The 14,830-nt window shown below is 38.8% G+C and overlaps 1 long non-coding RNA gene across 1 annotated transcript; it reads right to left on the bottom strand.

The window, feature by feature from the left end:
- Positions 1–7,997: 7,997 nt before the first annotated feature.
- Positions 7,998–11,045, bottom strand: LOC120274083. The gene is made up of 3 exons (XR_005540696.1): positions 10,956–11,045; positions 10,394–10,465; positions 7,998–8,157 (listed from the first exon to the last, which is right to left on the bottom strand). It is a non-coding gene; the product is annotated as an uncharacterized LOC120274083 (long non-coding RNA).
- Between the last annotated feature and the right edge of the window lie 3,785 nt (positions 11,046–14,830).

Genomic DNA, 14,830 nt, shown 5'->3' on the forward strand with positions numbered 1-14,830 from the left:
TCAAGAATCACAAGAATGTAACACAAACATAGAGAATTGAAAGGCAACATGAATACGATCCTAATCTTAAACAATAACCATAAAAATCAAAATTTTGGGTCCAGTGTCACAGAAACTAGCAAAAACCAAAAGAGGCAAGCAAAAAGCTAACAACTTTCTATAAAACAAAATGAAATAAAAATCAAGGGATTTCCCCCTAACGCCATCGATGTTGCATATCAAGTTCTCAAGAAAACAGTAATCATAAAACAGCAAAGATTTCAAAATTTAAAAAAAAAAAATAGATCAAGAATCACAAGAATTTGGCACAAAACTTGAGAATCGAAAGGCACCATCATGAATATGATCCCAACCTAAACAATATAACATATAAAGATTAAGCCTATTTTCAAACTATTCAATAGGAATCTAAGAAAGGAGAAGGAGAAGAAGGATAAGAAGAAGAAGGCCAAATCACGGAAGAGGCCTCAGCGGCGCTAGTGAGGGTATGATGAAAAGGTGGCTGGAGATTAGGGTTTCTTGTTTTGCATTTTGAACTCTTGAGTTACACGGGAAGTGTCTGTTCCTACGGATTTGGAAGTCAGTGTAAGTCCAGATCCAAGTTCCGTCTTGTTTTAGTAGAAACTCATGGAACTCCAGATGCATTAGGATTTTATTAATTTTATTTATTTATGGCTATTATTATCATGGCTTAAATAATTCTCGCACCCTCACCCCCTCCTCTTTGTAAGTGGCTGTAAATTAATTTATTTATTTACTTAAAAATTGTGTATGATGAACAGAAATTGTACCACATAATACACATTTTAACATTATAAGAGAAATAAAATCTATACATAATGTTAATTTCATTGCTTAATTTTCTTATTAATTGACATGTGGTGTATTTTTAGGTTCTGCAAGTTAATTCAATAACTCTTTAACTTTTCATTCTCTTTCGTTAGAAAAATATGTAAGTATTTGTCATTGTCACTATTGTTATGATAATTATCATTAAATATTATTAAAAGAGACAAATGTGACTTTGCAATTGGGTTTTGGTTTGACTTTTTTTTTTCTGGGCTCCACATCCTTTTAATTATCATTGTTTTATTATACAAGATAGCGCAATCATACATTATATTGTTATGTTATATTATCAATCAATAACTCTCAATTGTCTTTTTCAATCTCATTAAAAAAATATATAGGTCTTTGTCACTGCCAGTCTGCCACTATTGTTATAATAATTATCATTAAATATTATTAAAAGGAGGCAAGTGAAATCTCTTTCTCCAAGAGTAGAGAAGAGAGTATGGAAAGAGGAAGAGAAGAGCATAAAAGAAAAGGAGAGAGATGTATTCACAAAGAAAGGGATTTATTTATTTCATTTAGAGGTGAGAGATACAAGGATGAGATATGTGTGGTAAGGATGAGATTAGTGATGCCTACACTTTACAAACTAAGGGGTCTTATATAGTCTCCACAAACTTAACCCTTAAGTAATTAAACCCATACATAAATTTAGTGAAGACCCCATCTCCCACTCCTCTTAGCACTGCTTTTGCAAGGGCATCAATCCCCGCTCCGACGCTCACAGCAACTTGAGGATCTGGCTTATTATTTTAGTTAGTTTATTTTAAATAGTGTGAGTTAGAATAAAAATAATAATAATAAATAGTAGCATTTTCCATATATAAATTATAATTAGTAATATTTTAATTATATATATATATATTATGGGGTGCTCAAGCACCCTTTTGAGTTTTGCCTCCCCTTAATTCTTCCGCCTATGTATATATAGGCAATATGTCATCTATGGATGTTCATAGAGCATCACAAAAAAAGCAAAAGTTAAGAGAGAGTGACAGACACAAAGAATGAAGAGAAATAGGATAGACAACTTAAAATCTAAATAGTGGATGAGCTTGTACGAGATTTAAAAATGAGTAGTCAAAGATTTAAAAAAATTTCTAGCATGGGTGCAAAGAAGTGTGCATCCCACCTTGGCATTTAATTCATCACCACCATTCACAATTTCTGTTGAGTTGATTGTTCATTAGATTAATGGATGACTTGCAATTATTGAATTTGAATCCAACGGTTGAGCGATAAACATTCGTGAAATCTTTATCTAGGGACATTTACAAAAAAAAAAAACTTGCCCTCATATATATATATATATATACATACATACATACAGTAATTTCAGTTTTTATAATAATTTATAGGGAAAATTACTGTTCATCCCTCGTCATTTTCAAAACTTCCCAAAAACCCCCTCCAACTTTTACACACCCCGGACAGCCCTCCGTTATATTTTACATTCCCTTTAACCCCCCGCCGGTAACTTGAAGTGGGTCCATGATATGAAATTCCTTTTTTGCCCTTGCAAAAGGAGGGAAAAATGGTGCCCAATCATATCATGTCCGAACTTTATACATAGTTTTCCAATGCCTCCTGCTTGCTTTTTCTCAAACAAAGTTTAGGGTGCTCATATCTTGTTCTTCTTGTTCTTGTTCTTTTTCTTGTTCTTCTTTTTCTTCTTCTCATTTGGTGTACTCAATTTTAGCTCTTCAGATTAAATTATGGAGAGTTTTTGTGCTGTTGCTAGATACAAGAGGATCGAGTCGTAAGCGTTCGAGGACGGTGAGTTGCGTTTTAGCCATTGCCACCCTTCCGGTCACAATCGCAGATCGTGCAATGAATCTGTTGCCGAGTAGGCATTGTGTATATACTTCTTAGTATTGTTTAAATATTGAACTTTAGATTTAAATATATATGTTATGGTTTAAATATTGGCTTCTATGTTTAAATTTATTCTTTTATCGTTTAAACTGTATTTTTTTCCGCTTAAAATATACAACGCGATGGTGGCAGCGGTCTCCAAGCATAATTAATGCACGCTCGGTTACCCAAGCGTTTCCACTGCCGTCGCACATAAAAATCAGAAGCCAAAGCGGCAGCAGGCTGTTGGATTTCGCAGTATAAATGGGAAGGAAGAACCATTTCGTTGAACATACTCTACTGGCGCAACCACTCCTTTTCCTCTTCCTCTTCTTCTTGTGTGATGGTCATCCTGTCGAGTCGAACATTTGGTGTTCACGACATTCGCTACATTCAAACCACACTTTTAAGATCATAGACTTTTTACATGATGTGTCATGATTGTTTTCCTCTTGTCATCCCTAAATAGCCTGTAGGTGAAAACTTTTTTTTCTTGCCCAAGTCGAAATGCTCGCCTTCTTGCTCTACTCTACGGGTAGCAATGACGGAAGTGCGTTTCGCCTTGGGTCAAGAAAAAGAAAGTTTCACCTCTGAGTTGATCATGGATGATTACCGGAAGAAGGTTCATCACATATCCTTTAAAAAAGAACTTTATCAATAAAAAAATGTGGTGCAGCTGGATCGAGTGTTGTGGACACCGTGATTCAGGTGTACTTGATCTATATAGCAATGATCGTCAGTGATGGTTACGTCGATGCGTTAAGCGGAGAGTTTGAAGCTTAAAGCAGAGAATTTTTGTATTGTCTTACATTCTATTTTTTTATCGAGATTTGTATTTTTAAGTGATGGTCGTTTTGTAATTACGTCGATATTTAATAATAAAATGAATGTTGTGTTATATTGTATTAAATGTATTTTTATCAGAGATTTGTATTTTAAGTACATTTCATTGTAATTACGTTGATATTTCATAAGAAAATGTTAAACTGATAAAATAAAATTTAAACATGGCAAAATAAAGTTAATATTGAATAAGAATGTTATCGAGATTTGTATTTTTCAAATTTAAAGCAGAGACATAACAAAAGAACAACATTAGTAAACAATACAAACGAGTTATACTGATAATCGATTTACTCTTTAAACAATGACAACGGTGTTTAATCACATACATAAAGATGTTTAAACGTTTTTACATATTATTTACATTATATAGACTTTAGTTAAAAAGTAAACCGTTATTTTAAACACTATATGTATCTGTTTAAACATAAAAAGCTTGACGTTTAAACAGAGACTCATGTTGAGGTGAGAACTTTCATTCGAGCGATGACAATATGTCTTCCTCGCGACATTGACATATATTTCCCTTTTTGCCCTTGGGATGGAGGGAAAAATACCGCCCAATCACATCATATCACGTCTAGTCTATCCTCTATGCATCTGTTTGTGCACTTTTTTGTTTGCTTATCTGACTGTTGTTTGTTGTTTACATCTTCTTTTTCTTCTTCTTCGTCTTCTTTTTTTGTTCTTCATTTCATTTGGTTTGTACGATTTGGTTTTCGGCCGGTATATTATGGAGAATTTTTGCGGTATTGCTAGATTCGACGGGGAGGGAAGAGTGCTAATGTTCACGGCTCAGACTTCTTGGGAGTTGGTGTTAGCTGAGATATGTGAGCGATGGGGTCTCGAAGTTTCCCTTGTCAGGGTGAAGTTTATCACACCAGATGGATATAAAAAGCGGTTTGTCAATAGAAAAGCGATGTTGACTTCCAGCGAATGTGTCACGTGCACTCCATCTTCAAATGCGGTGTAGTTGATCTTGTTGTCTAGACAAACAATGTGCCATTGGGGAATCCTAATGAAAACGAGTTTTACTCGTTGTAAGTTCCTTCTCTTTTATTTGATCCAGTTGTATGGGTTCATTATTGTTTAAATATGTCGATTCTTTGCTTAACATATTGTACTATTCGTTTACGTTAATTGGTAACGGTTTAAGTATTTAATTTAACATTTAAATATTGTCATTATCCCTTAAATATTATATTCTCCGCTTAATATATTGATCTTTTCATTTGACTGAAGTGTTGACGAGGAATTCAAAGTGTCACGAGTGCTCCCGTTCGATCCCATGGTGACCACGACGGTGTGGGATGTCTTCCTTCCTCGTCGGATCATTACGAAGTCTTTGTCGTTGGATATTGGACAACGTTTTGAAGGTGTTGAACATTTCAGGGATGTACTTCGAAATTATGCAATCAAACGAAATTTTGACTTCAAATTCATAAAAGAGCGAAAAACATCGAGTGGATCGTGGAATGCTGACTGCCGATGGTTGTCGTTAGGGCCTTCATGCTTCAAAAGAGTATAATAAAAATGCTTTCAGAATCAAGATAATCAACCCCTCACACACTTGCGGTGGTGGCGTAGGTTCGCGTCACATCCGAAAAGCGTCCCAAAAAATGGGTAAGCGCTGACGAGTGATTCGGAAGCTCAGGGACCGCCTCTGTCTGAGGCCATCGACATTCGAGAAGGACATGTTGCGGGGAACATGGTGTCCACATACCATACAAGCGAGGCTTGGTTATGAAAAAGAGCATGCCGGGTGGTCCTCGACGGCAGTGACATCTCCGACTATAATCTGTTTGCTTTGGTATGTGGATAAGATGGCTGAGACAAATCCGGCGGCGTTGCGATCGTGGAAAGAGAGCGGTGATCGTTTTAGGCGTGCATTCTTTTCTTTCGGTAGCGTGTATTGTGGGATTCAAGAGGGCTTGCGGGTGCAGCTGCTTTTCTCGATGGTACCCACCTCCTTGGAAAATATCGAGGGTACACTCATGGGTGCCACGGGGAAAGATGGAAACAATGGTTTTTCCGTCGCACCTTGGTATAGTCGACAACGAGACCGATGCCAATTGGACTTGGTTCATATCTAAGTTAGGCGATGCTTTATACGAGGAAGGAGATTATCATGAGATAATTACCTTCGTGTTAGACAGGTCGAAGGGCCTTGTAAACGCAATTGCGAGAGTCTTCCCTTTTTCGCCACATGCATACATGCTTCGACATTTGGAGGCCAATTTTATGAAAGCCAATGTCGGACTTGGGAAGACATTGAGGGAGGAGTCTTTGGTCGATATGCTTTACTGCATTGCGTGGGCGTCCACGGCTAAAGATTTCGATGATCATGTGAATGAACTGCAGGCCACATCACCCGAAGCTCATCACTGGTTGATTAAAAAATCGGATATGGCACATTGGTCGAATTATCTGTTCAGAGGTGATCGTTGGGGTGATATGTATTCAAATATCACGGAGTCGTTCAATGCTTGGATTAAAGAAGCTCGTCATTTACCGGTGACGAAAATGGTCGACTCCATAAGGTCTGCGAATTTTGATTTACACTTAACATTTCGTGTTACCCTTTAAAATGTTTCCATCTTTGTTTAATTAGACTTCTCCGACATTAGATATTGATCTTATCGTTTAACTTTTTAGAATAATGTTTAAACAGGTTCACGAATTATTTAACCATCACTATCTTTGTTTAACGTTATTTGCAGGTACAAGTTGATGCGCATGTTATGTAACCGGCGTGAGCAAGCGAACAAATGGGAGACCTACTTATGCCCAGACATACATTCGAAGGTAAAGATAATTGTTGAGGATAGCCGAAATCTTCGCGTTGGTCGTTGTGTCGATGATCGTTACGAAGTGATCGACCAGTGTAGCAACTCTGTAGATCTTGCCATCAGAACTTGTTCATGTCGAAGGTGCCAAGTTTATGGTATCCCTTGCAAACACGCTTGCGCTGCAATAATGCAGACAGACACCAACATTCATCGATTTATTAGCGGCTACTTCACCGTCGACAATTACAAACTGGCGTATAAGGAAGCTATATTCCCCATACCCGACGATAACAGGCCTTCAGATGGAAATCGTGAGCTTCGTTTGCGACCGCTTGTGACGAGAAGGCAGCTTGGGCGTCCTAGACGAAAGAGGATCGAGTCGCGAGAGTTTGATGTCCAGCGAGTTACATTGCGTACTCGCGCCATGGATCCGGTCACAATCGTAGATCTTGTAATGAAAACCGTCACCGACTAGGCATTGTAAATAAGTCGACTTCTAAAGAGAAACAATTTGAATTGATCGCCAATTTTTTTCATATATTTAAACTCTTATTCTTCACGGTGTTATCGAGTTATTTAAAGCAGAGACGGTGTTATGTTAAAGCAGAGAACTCGTAATTTTTAAGCTGTTTCAAAGCTGATATTTAAGCGATATATGGTAAAGTTAAATAATTAAACTGAAATATAAACAATCACACTCATAGATTAAACAATGAAATGAAAGCCGAATGGAATTTAACATGCTTTACTAATTGAAAAACAAACAAAATTTACATTGACATGCACAAGTCATGTTCAACGAAAAATGAAAACAATGAATTGAATACAAGTCTTGTTCTGCGAAAACAAAATTTAACCCGCTTCGGAAGACCCCCCCTTTCTCATGGGACGTGGTACGCCTCCCTCCTTAAGTATCACGGGTAACATACTTTAATCTCGGGTAAGGAGCGATGCATGCGGTAGCCGTAGCTTCTCACCCCAAAGTAATTGCTCTATAAACCACATGACATAGACGGCGCAATCGACGCTTCCTTGTTTTTGCCGTGGGGTTTCCATGTCGTACAGGAGTGGGTACTTTGCGGTCGCCGACTCACCGAACTCCATATCGACAGCTGTGTCGAATAGATTCCGCTGTCGAGATATGCAAGTTGAGATTAACATACCGAATTAAATAACAAACACTATCAGTCGGACATAATTAAAGAAGTTAGCATGTCCGACGCGACTTTTTCGTACCCCGCGCATGAAGAATAATGCATGTATTCTTGTTTGTCATTGTCAAGGACGACGACATGGAAGTGGCCATTCATTATTATCGGGAGGATGACAATTTGAACTTCATGCAAGCTGCGCACAGCATCTCCGATCATAGCCATAGTTGTCTCATGTGCGTCGTCCTGCTTTGACATAAACAGCGCCAACGGTCTTGTGATGGAGACGCGCTTCTTGTAGGGATATGGCACTTTGCTCAGCGACTTTTGTATTATGCATGTCACGTCCCGACCCGCGGGCCCGCCACGTGACAACCGCCGCGACGATCCCGAGGAGGGACACACACCACTCAACCCTCGAGTCATCGCAAGGCTCACAAACTCCTGCTAAACAACACCGCAATAATAAAGGTACCAAAAATAAAACTTTCACTCGAAGAATCAATAGTAAAGTGAAAGATATACAAATCACATTTACAGAGTTAATAACACTAGTGGATCCACTGCACTCATACAATGCAACCTGATTAAGAGTAAACAAACAACCTGACTCGGGATACAAATTGCCAAGCACTTCGCCTCGCTATGACGACCAAAACCACTAAAACCTGGAAGAGAGGAGGGGGTGAGTAACCATAGTCACTCAGTGAATAGGTTAGCACAAATCTAACAGAATATCAAAACAAATCGATGAAATACAATAAACACATTTTACAATAACATAAGTAAACTGAAACGCTTCACAATTTCCACACAATGAAAGTGTAATATAAGAAACCTTGGTATTTAAAACCAAAACATAGGTTCTCACGAGCATCGACAAAACCTTAACATGTATAAAACAAATACTTAGATATAAGTTCCCAAAATGAGTAGAAATACCAACTTAAACAAATAAAATTCTCGATCAATAAGCAATGGCCTAAAAACACTCTCTCCAACATTAGCCGCCGTCGCGACTAAGTTGAGAGCCGTCAAGGTCTTCGCACCTTTGACGTTGGCCCACCGGTCCCGTGTGGTGACCCCGGGATCCCGATGTATCATCCAATCAGGGCTCTACGCTCCCACCTGATCTGGACAAATCAACACCCAGGTCCACAACGCCACCTCTAAAGGCTGGCCCGTTGGGATCCACTACTGCAGTAGTCGGGCCTTAGCCCACCGTCACCATCCAAACCAACATATAGCTGTAGCAATAATACAATCTGAATCACTCATGTCACAGGGTCCTTATCCAAGACAAGCATTCACATACCGGGAATAAACATTATTTCCACCAATCCAAAGCCAAAGCATAGCAATGCATGTAAACTTTCAAAAAAGTATTCCAATCCCGATGTGCCAATACATTCAAAAACATTTCTGTCCAAATGCCAAGAATAACACAATAATATGCGAAGCTCTGAAGCATTGCTTTAGACAATAAAACCAGCCAATATTAAACGCATTATAATATCCACGATCTAGAAGAACATGCCATTCAGAAATAAAAACCCTTTTGTTTTCATAACCATAAATATCAAAAGCATGCTTATACAAGTGAAAGGTTTTACAAACCATTTCTAAAAGTAGATGCCAATAGTGTAGAAAAGAAACATTAAGTTTGAAATACAATAAAAAGTCGTCAGAACAAACATGGCTTTTGGTCTAGTTAAACCTCAAGTTACTTAGGATCATTCCAGCTTTCTCTTTCTTCAGCTCACTAATTTTTTCCTCAAAGTACAAGATTAATCCCCAAGGTCTAGTCAATCACAACCTCTAAATACTTTACAAGTCATGAAAATATGTTCATCTCATCACATATATTTACACATGTCAATATACACATTGATTAAATCCTACTTTACACATCATCAGGTATTTACTTTCACAAGTCTTTACTATTCGAGCCTCTCTTATACTCAACAATGTCTTAGATCCTTATCATAGTGTCATTACCTCAACATTAATATTTACTTTATCTATAATAATTTCATTGTCAAAATACTCACAAGTTCACTATCTCCTCTTAGGAGTATTAAATCAAACTATTATTAGAAATTCACAGGAATATTCAGTCTTTGCAATTCAACACTTGTCACATATATAGCTCAAGCTATTCATCATCAACCTTCTAAATAAATTCCATTTAGAATAATAATCATAATCATTGGCATCCACCCGATATATATATATATATATACATATGTATATCCCGATATGATCAAACTACAATTAAGCACCCTACACTATGTTCACAAGAACAAACCTCATCAATTTGTGAGAATCCTACAACATAAGTATAATTATGTCACCCATGGTTCTCCGATATTACAAAGAATACATTAGCATAAATCTCACTGACTAGCCAAAATCATATATAAGGTTCCACAAGTTATTCCAATTCCAATATACTAGTGTAGTCATATACCTTAGCATTCAAGACTTCATCAGGTTCCATGTACCATGTTTATCACATCATTTCCCAAAACTTCAGAAATTATACATCATTAGGGAGATTAAATCATCCATTGAACATACATAATCAATTTTACTTATAACCCATAAGCTCTATGAACTTGTTGTAATAATCAGCAATTTCCATTCATCCACCAAGCATGTATATCCTCAAGTTCAATCTCAACTAACGCAAGTACAACATTAACAAGCTTTCTCATGATTTTTCAGAGAGTAAACCACAAGTCATTTTAAATAAACCATAGTCTCTAGTGGTCATCTACACTTTCTTTTCTCCTATAGCTAGTGATTTGAAAACATGATAAAGCCATGGAAATCATTTCAGAAAAACAAATAAAATATTTTCGATACTCAATTAGAATTGTGCACTCAACATAACCCACTCACAAGACATGTTGCCTCGCATGGAGACTCGCACACTGATTGGCGGTTTCCTTCCCTTTGGAGGTGCTTCGCCACCTAGATACAAGCAGGGAATCCAAATACTAATGAACACAAGAATGATAGCTAAAAGAAAATGCATGCAAATGCATTTATACATGTCTAATACGAAACCTTAGGGTTTTAGGGCAAAACATTGTCATTTTGGACCCAAACGACCTCAGAATGGAGTAAACCTATTTCCAATAAGTTTAATGAATGAAAAGCTTCAATTTGGATCAAAGAAATACAATAAAAGGCCAAAGTTTTCCGGTGCTACAGTAACGTCGGGAATGCTACAGTAAAACCCGAACCTTACAAATGGTTTTCTCTCATTTTACAACATCAAACAATGAAATTTTGCCACAATTCTCATGAATAACAATTGACGACATCAAGGGCTTCATTTTAAGCCCAAAAACTCCCACAAATCATGGAAAATCTAAGGTTTTGGTCTAGGTTTCTAAATAATGAATACGATGAAAATACGGAAGAAATACATGGTAAAAACTCGGATAAAGGCTCTTACCTTACTCAAGAGGATGTGGGGAATAAATTTTAGGTGTTGGTTCGCCGGAATTGGTCGCCGGAAAAAATTTCTATATTTTGAGGTTTCGGCCGGCATGGAGAAGCAAAGAAAGAGAAGGAAAGAAGAAGGAAGAGAGAAGAATTTTGATTTTAACTCTCGGCCTGCTACAGTGTCGGTTTGCTACGATCTTGTCTTTGCTACGATGATGACAGTAATCAACGAGTCTTTGGGTCTGCAAAAACTACAGAAACAGGCTGGTTTAACTATAGTAATGGGCTGGTACAATGTTTTTTTTTTTCTTTTCTAAATTACTCTATTGCCCCTCTAACACATGAATGGAAACAAAATCCAAATGACCGAATTGCCCTCTGTTTTTGGCGGGGATTTTTCGCTACATAACCAAGCTGTGCAATCCGATGAAAAATCTATTAATGCAAAATTACCATTTTACCCTAATGCATTTCACAGAAATAAGAGAAGATCCTAGGTCCAAATTTGGACAGGGTACAACAATGCATACAAAAGCGTCCATCACATCATCTGTGACTATCTCCTTCCCCTCAATCAGAGTGTATAAATTGGACCGTGTAGGTCTTGGCAGATCATTCTTTTCACACGACAGTCTTTGAGATTAAAGCGATATGAGATATAATTAGACCATATTCTAAATAGTTAAATGATATTATCAATGTTCGAAATGATATTATAAATAATTAAAGCGTTAAGTAGAAAACTTAAAGCGATAACATATAAACATTTAAACACTATCAATATAAAGTTAAACACTATAAACAAAAATTTAAACCCTATCATGAAAAACTTTAAACTTACATCCATACGGCGATTAAGGAAGATCCTCATCAACTCCCCTGTCAGTATTTGTTAAGACGAGATTGACCAACCCATTTTTTTCTTCTTGAAAGCGAAGACTTGCCGAGCCGTCTTGTCCCATTGTTGATTGGCCTTGATCATCTCTCGCGTTGCTCGGTCGGGGTCTTCATGGGGCACTGTCGTTGAGCCTTGAAGGTGTTCAGCACCAGCCGCATCTTCCTTCGATCGCGGGACGACGGCGACAAACGATCAACCGTGGACACATCCTTACGTGGTTGTTCTTGTTGTGGGATTGTGTCCGGCTCGATCGCGAGGGACGACGGCGGCAAACGATCAATCGCAGACACATCCTTACGTGGTTCTCAGCCGTGGCCACGGCAACAGCATCATCGGGAGACAAATCCTTAGCTTGTTCTTGTTCTTGAGGATTGTGTCCATCTTTGATCGCCGCAATCTCGACGACACGGTTCCACCGGGTCGAGGGATTTCGTTAACAAGAGAGTTAACGATCTTTTTGCACATGGCGGCGACCACATCATCTAAGATGTCCTCCACCGTCATGGCCATGTCATCAACGGCGGAGACTCGATGACTGACGATCAACCGCCGATGGTTTTGCTATTGTTTCATTGTCAGCCGGCGGTGGAGACAGAGGCAGTATTGTTCTCCTCTTTTTCGCAAGTCTCTTCGAATGTGGCCGTTTTCGAATGGCCACCGCGATGATGTCGTCGTCGTCAAATTCCGGCGCCTCGTTCGTCCCGGGTGCTTTAGTTGTTTGGAGGGACGGCGCAGTCGATTGTGAACGTCCTTCCAGAGCCTCAACACGAGCGACAAGCCGAGAAAACTTGGTCATCAATATCTGGCACGCCTGCATAAGAGTTACAGTGACATCTTCGCCTAATGTCGCCGGTGGGGCTGCTAGGTTGGAGGGGTTGCCATGGTCGGGGGGGCTGCCACAATCGGGGGAGCTGTCGTTGTCGTGGTAGGGGGGGTTGTTGCAATCTGGCGTGGTGGGGAAGGGATTCTCTGGCGTCGAGGAATGCATGCGCGTGGTGGGCTGGAAGTACGAGAACGGGGTTGAGCGCGCACGATAGAGGCTGCTCTCTCATCCTGCCTTCGAGCAAGTGGTTCCGGAGCAATAGCATCCATCCGTCGGTTGGCCCCAACATATATTTCTTCTTTAGCACTCGCCGGAACCAGCTCAGGAAACTAACATATGTAAACCAAACAATTTCAGCGAAATCATTCAGTTTAAACTATAATAACTAAAGTTAAACCGAGCACCCCTTAATATATCCTGTGTTGGTCTTCTTCCCGGCGTATCTATCTTGCACTCGAGCGGCTGCTTGTGGAATGTCCTCCATCAGCCACTTATGCGTCGCCTGCGCCCATGCGTATCGCCCCATGGCGGGTAGATCATCAACATAATCAACGATTCAGTTCGGAACCGAGCATGATGTATTTGGGAAGAGGACTGTACCCATAAGGTACACCATCAGGAGTTTGACAAAATTTTCTTCTTCCCCCCTCTGTTGAACAAGTTGGACAAGAGCGCTCTTGATGGAGTCTTTGTGTCTCTCATTGGTTTTTGATAAATACCTACCTTCGAACACTGAGCGGATTTTATTCTTCTTAAACACGACTGTGTCGCCATCACAACGCAGACCAAGAACAAGGGCCACATCTTGAGGCCTGAAACTCAGCAGGCTCTCCCCGATCCTGAATTTATTGGTGCGGCCATCGTACCTTTGCAATAGAGAATCAAGTAGGGCCCTCTCTTGGTAGATAGCTTCCGGTTCGAGTGAATCTGCAGAACGGTGTCCTTCGGATGATCTCCCGAGTGTCGAGAGGTCATGTTATCTTTCAATTCGACTAAGGTCTCCACTACAGGGTGTCAAATAGCATCGCCCATTAACTAGGGTTGACCGCCATAGTCAAAAGCCTGCGACAATAACAACACATTAAGCGGAAATATAATATTTTAAACGGTAACCTTCAGTTCTTAAACGGAGATATCATTTGTTAAACAAAGAACTAGTTTATTAAAGCGAGACAACAAAAATTTAAGCAGTAACATCTCATTTGTTAAAGCGTAAAACCTCATTTTTTTAAAAGCGAAACCATATTAAATGAAAGGGGAATTGTACATTATAAATATTACACAAATCATAACAATCGAAAAAACTATTCCGATAGTGTATACAGACGAAAGCGCAAAACAACACAAAAACCCTAGCCGAAAAAAATCTCCCAAAGAGACTAACAAAAACCCCAGAGAGAAATTCCCGCGAGACTTGATATCTTCCAACAAAAAAGCAGAGCACAAAACAAAACCGAAAAAAATCTTTCTTTGTAGATGAGCAGTTAACATAAAAACCATACTCAATACCTTAGTTTGCAACCGATGAAATGCCAACTACTTGCTGGGGACTTCTCCTTCGAGATCTCTGGTGGAAAGGGAAAAAGCTGCAGATTACAGAGGTGCACCGATGAGAGACAACTTTGGAGACGACTTGGAAATGGTTTAGCGAAGACTCTAGTTGAGAAAAAAATAACTAAAAAGGCTCCGATAGAATTCCTCTCTTGGGGTTACCCTACGGAAAAACCCCCACTTCCTCTCATACAGATGAAATGGGTCTGCGATCACGACTCCCCATGCAAGGGTATTTTTTTGTCCATAAAATTTTAAAAATAACACCGTTGACATCCAGTTACATGCTTTGGGGGTTGAAAAACATGAAAAATAAAAAAAGGAAGGGGTTTTTTTGGGAGTGCAAAAACTAACGGGTGTTTTTTTGACAATAATGCAAACTTAGAGGGTGTTTTTTTGGTAATTTTCACTAATTTATATATATATATATATATATATTTGGATAAATATAGACAAGCCATATGGTAGGGACAAACACATACAAAAATCACAAATGTAAGCTCTACAAAACACTCTGTACAAAAACCCATGATACCAGTAGATCAAATAGTCTATAAAGCCCATGATATTTTTTTAAATAGAGAAAATTGTTTATATCTTTCCTCTAACTTTC

The sequence above is a fragment of the Dioscorea cayenensis genome, chromosome 12 (genome assembly GCF_009730915.1).
Source record: "Dioscorea cayenensis subsp. rotundata cultivar TDr96_F1 chromosome 12, TDr96_F1_v2_PseudoChromosome.rev07_lg8_w22 25.fasta, whole genome shotgun sequence".
NCBI lineage: Eukaryota > Viridiplantae > Streptophyta > Magnoliopsida > Dioscoreales > Dioscoreaceae > Dioscorea > Dioscorea cayenensis.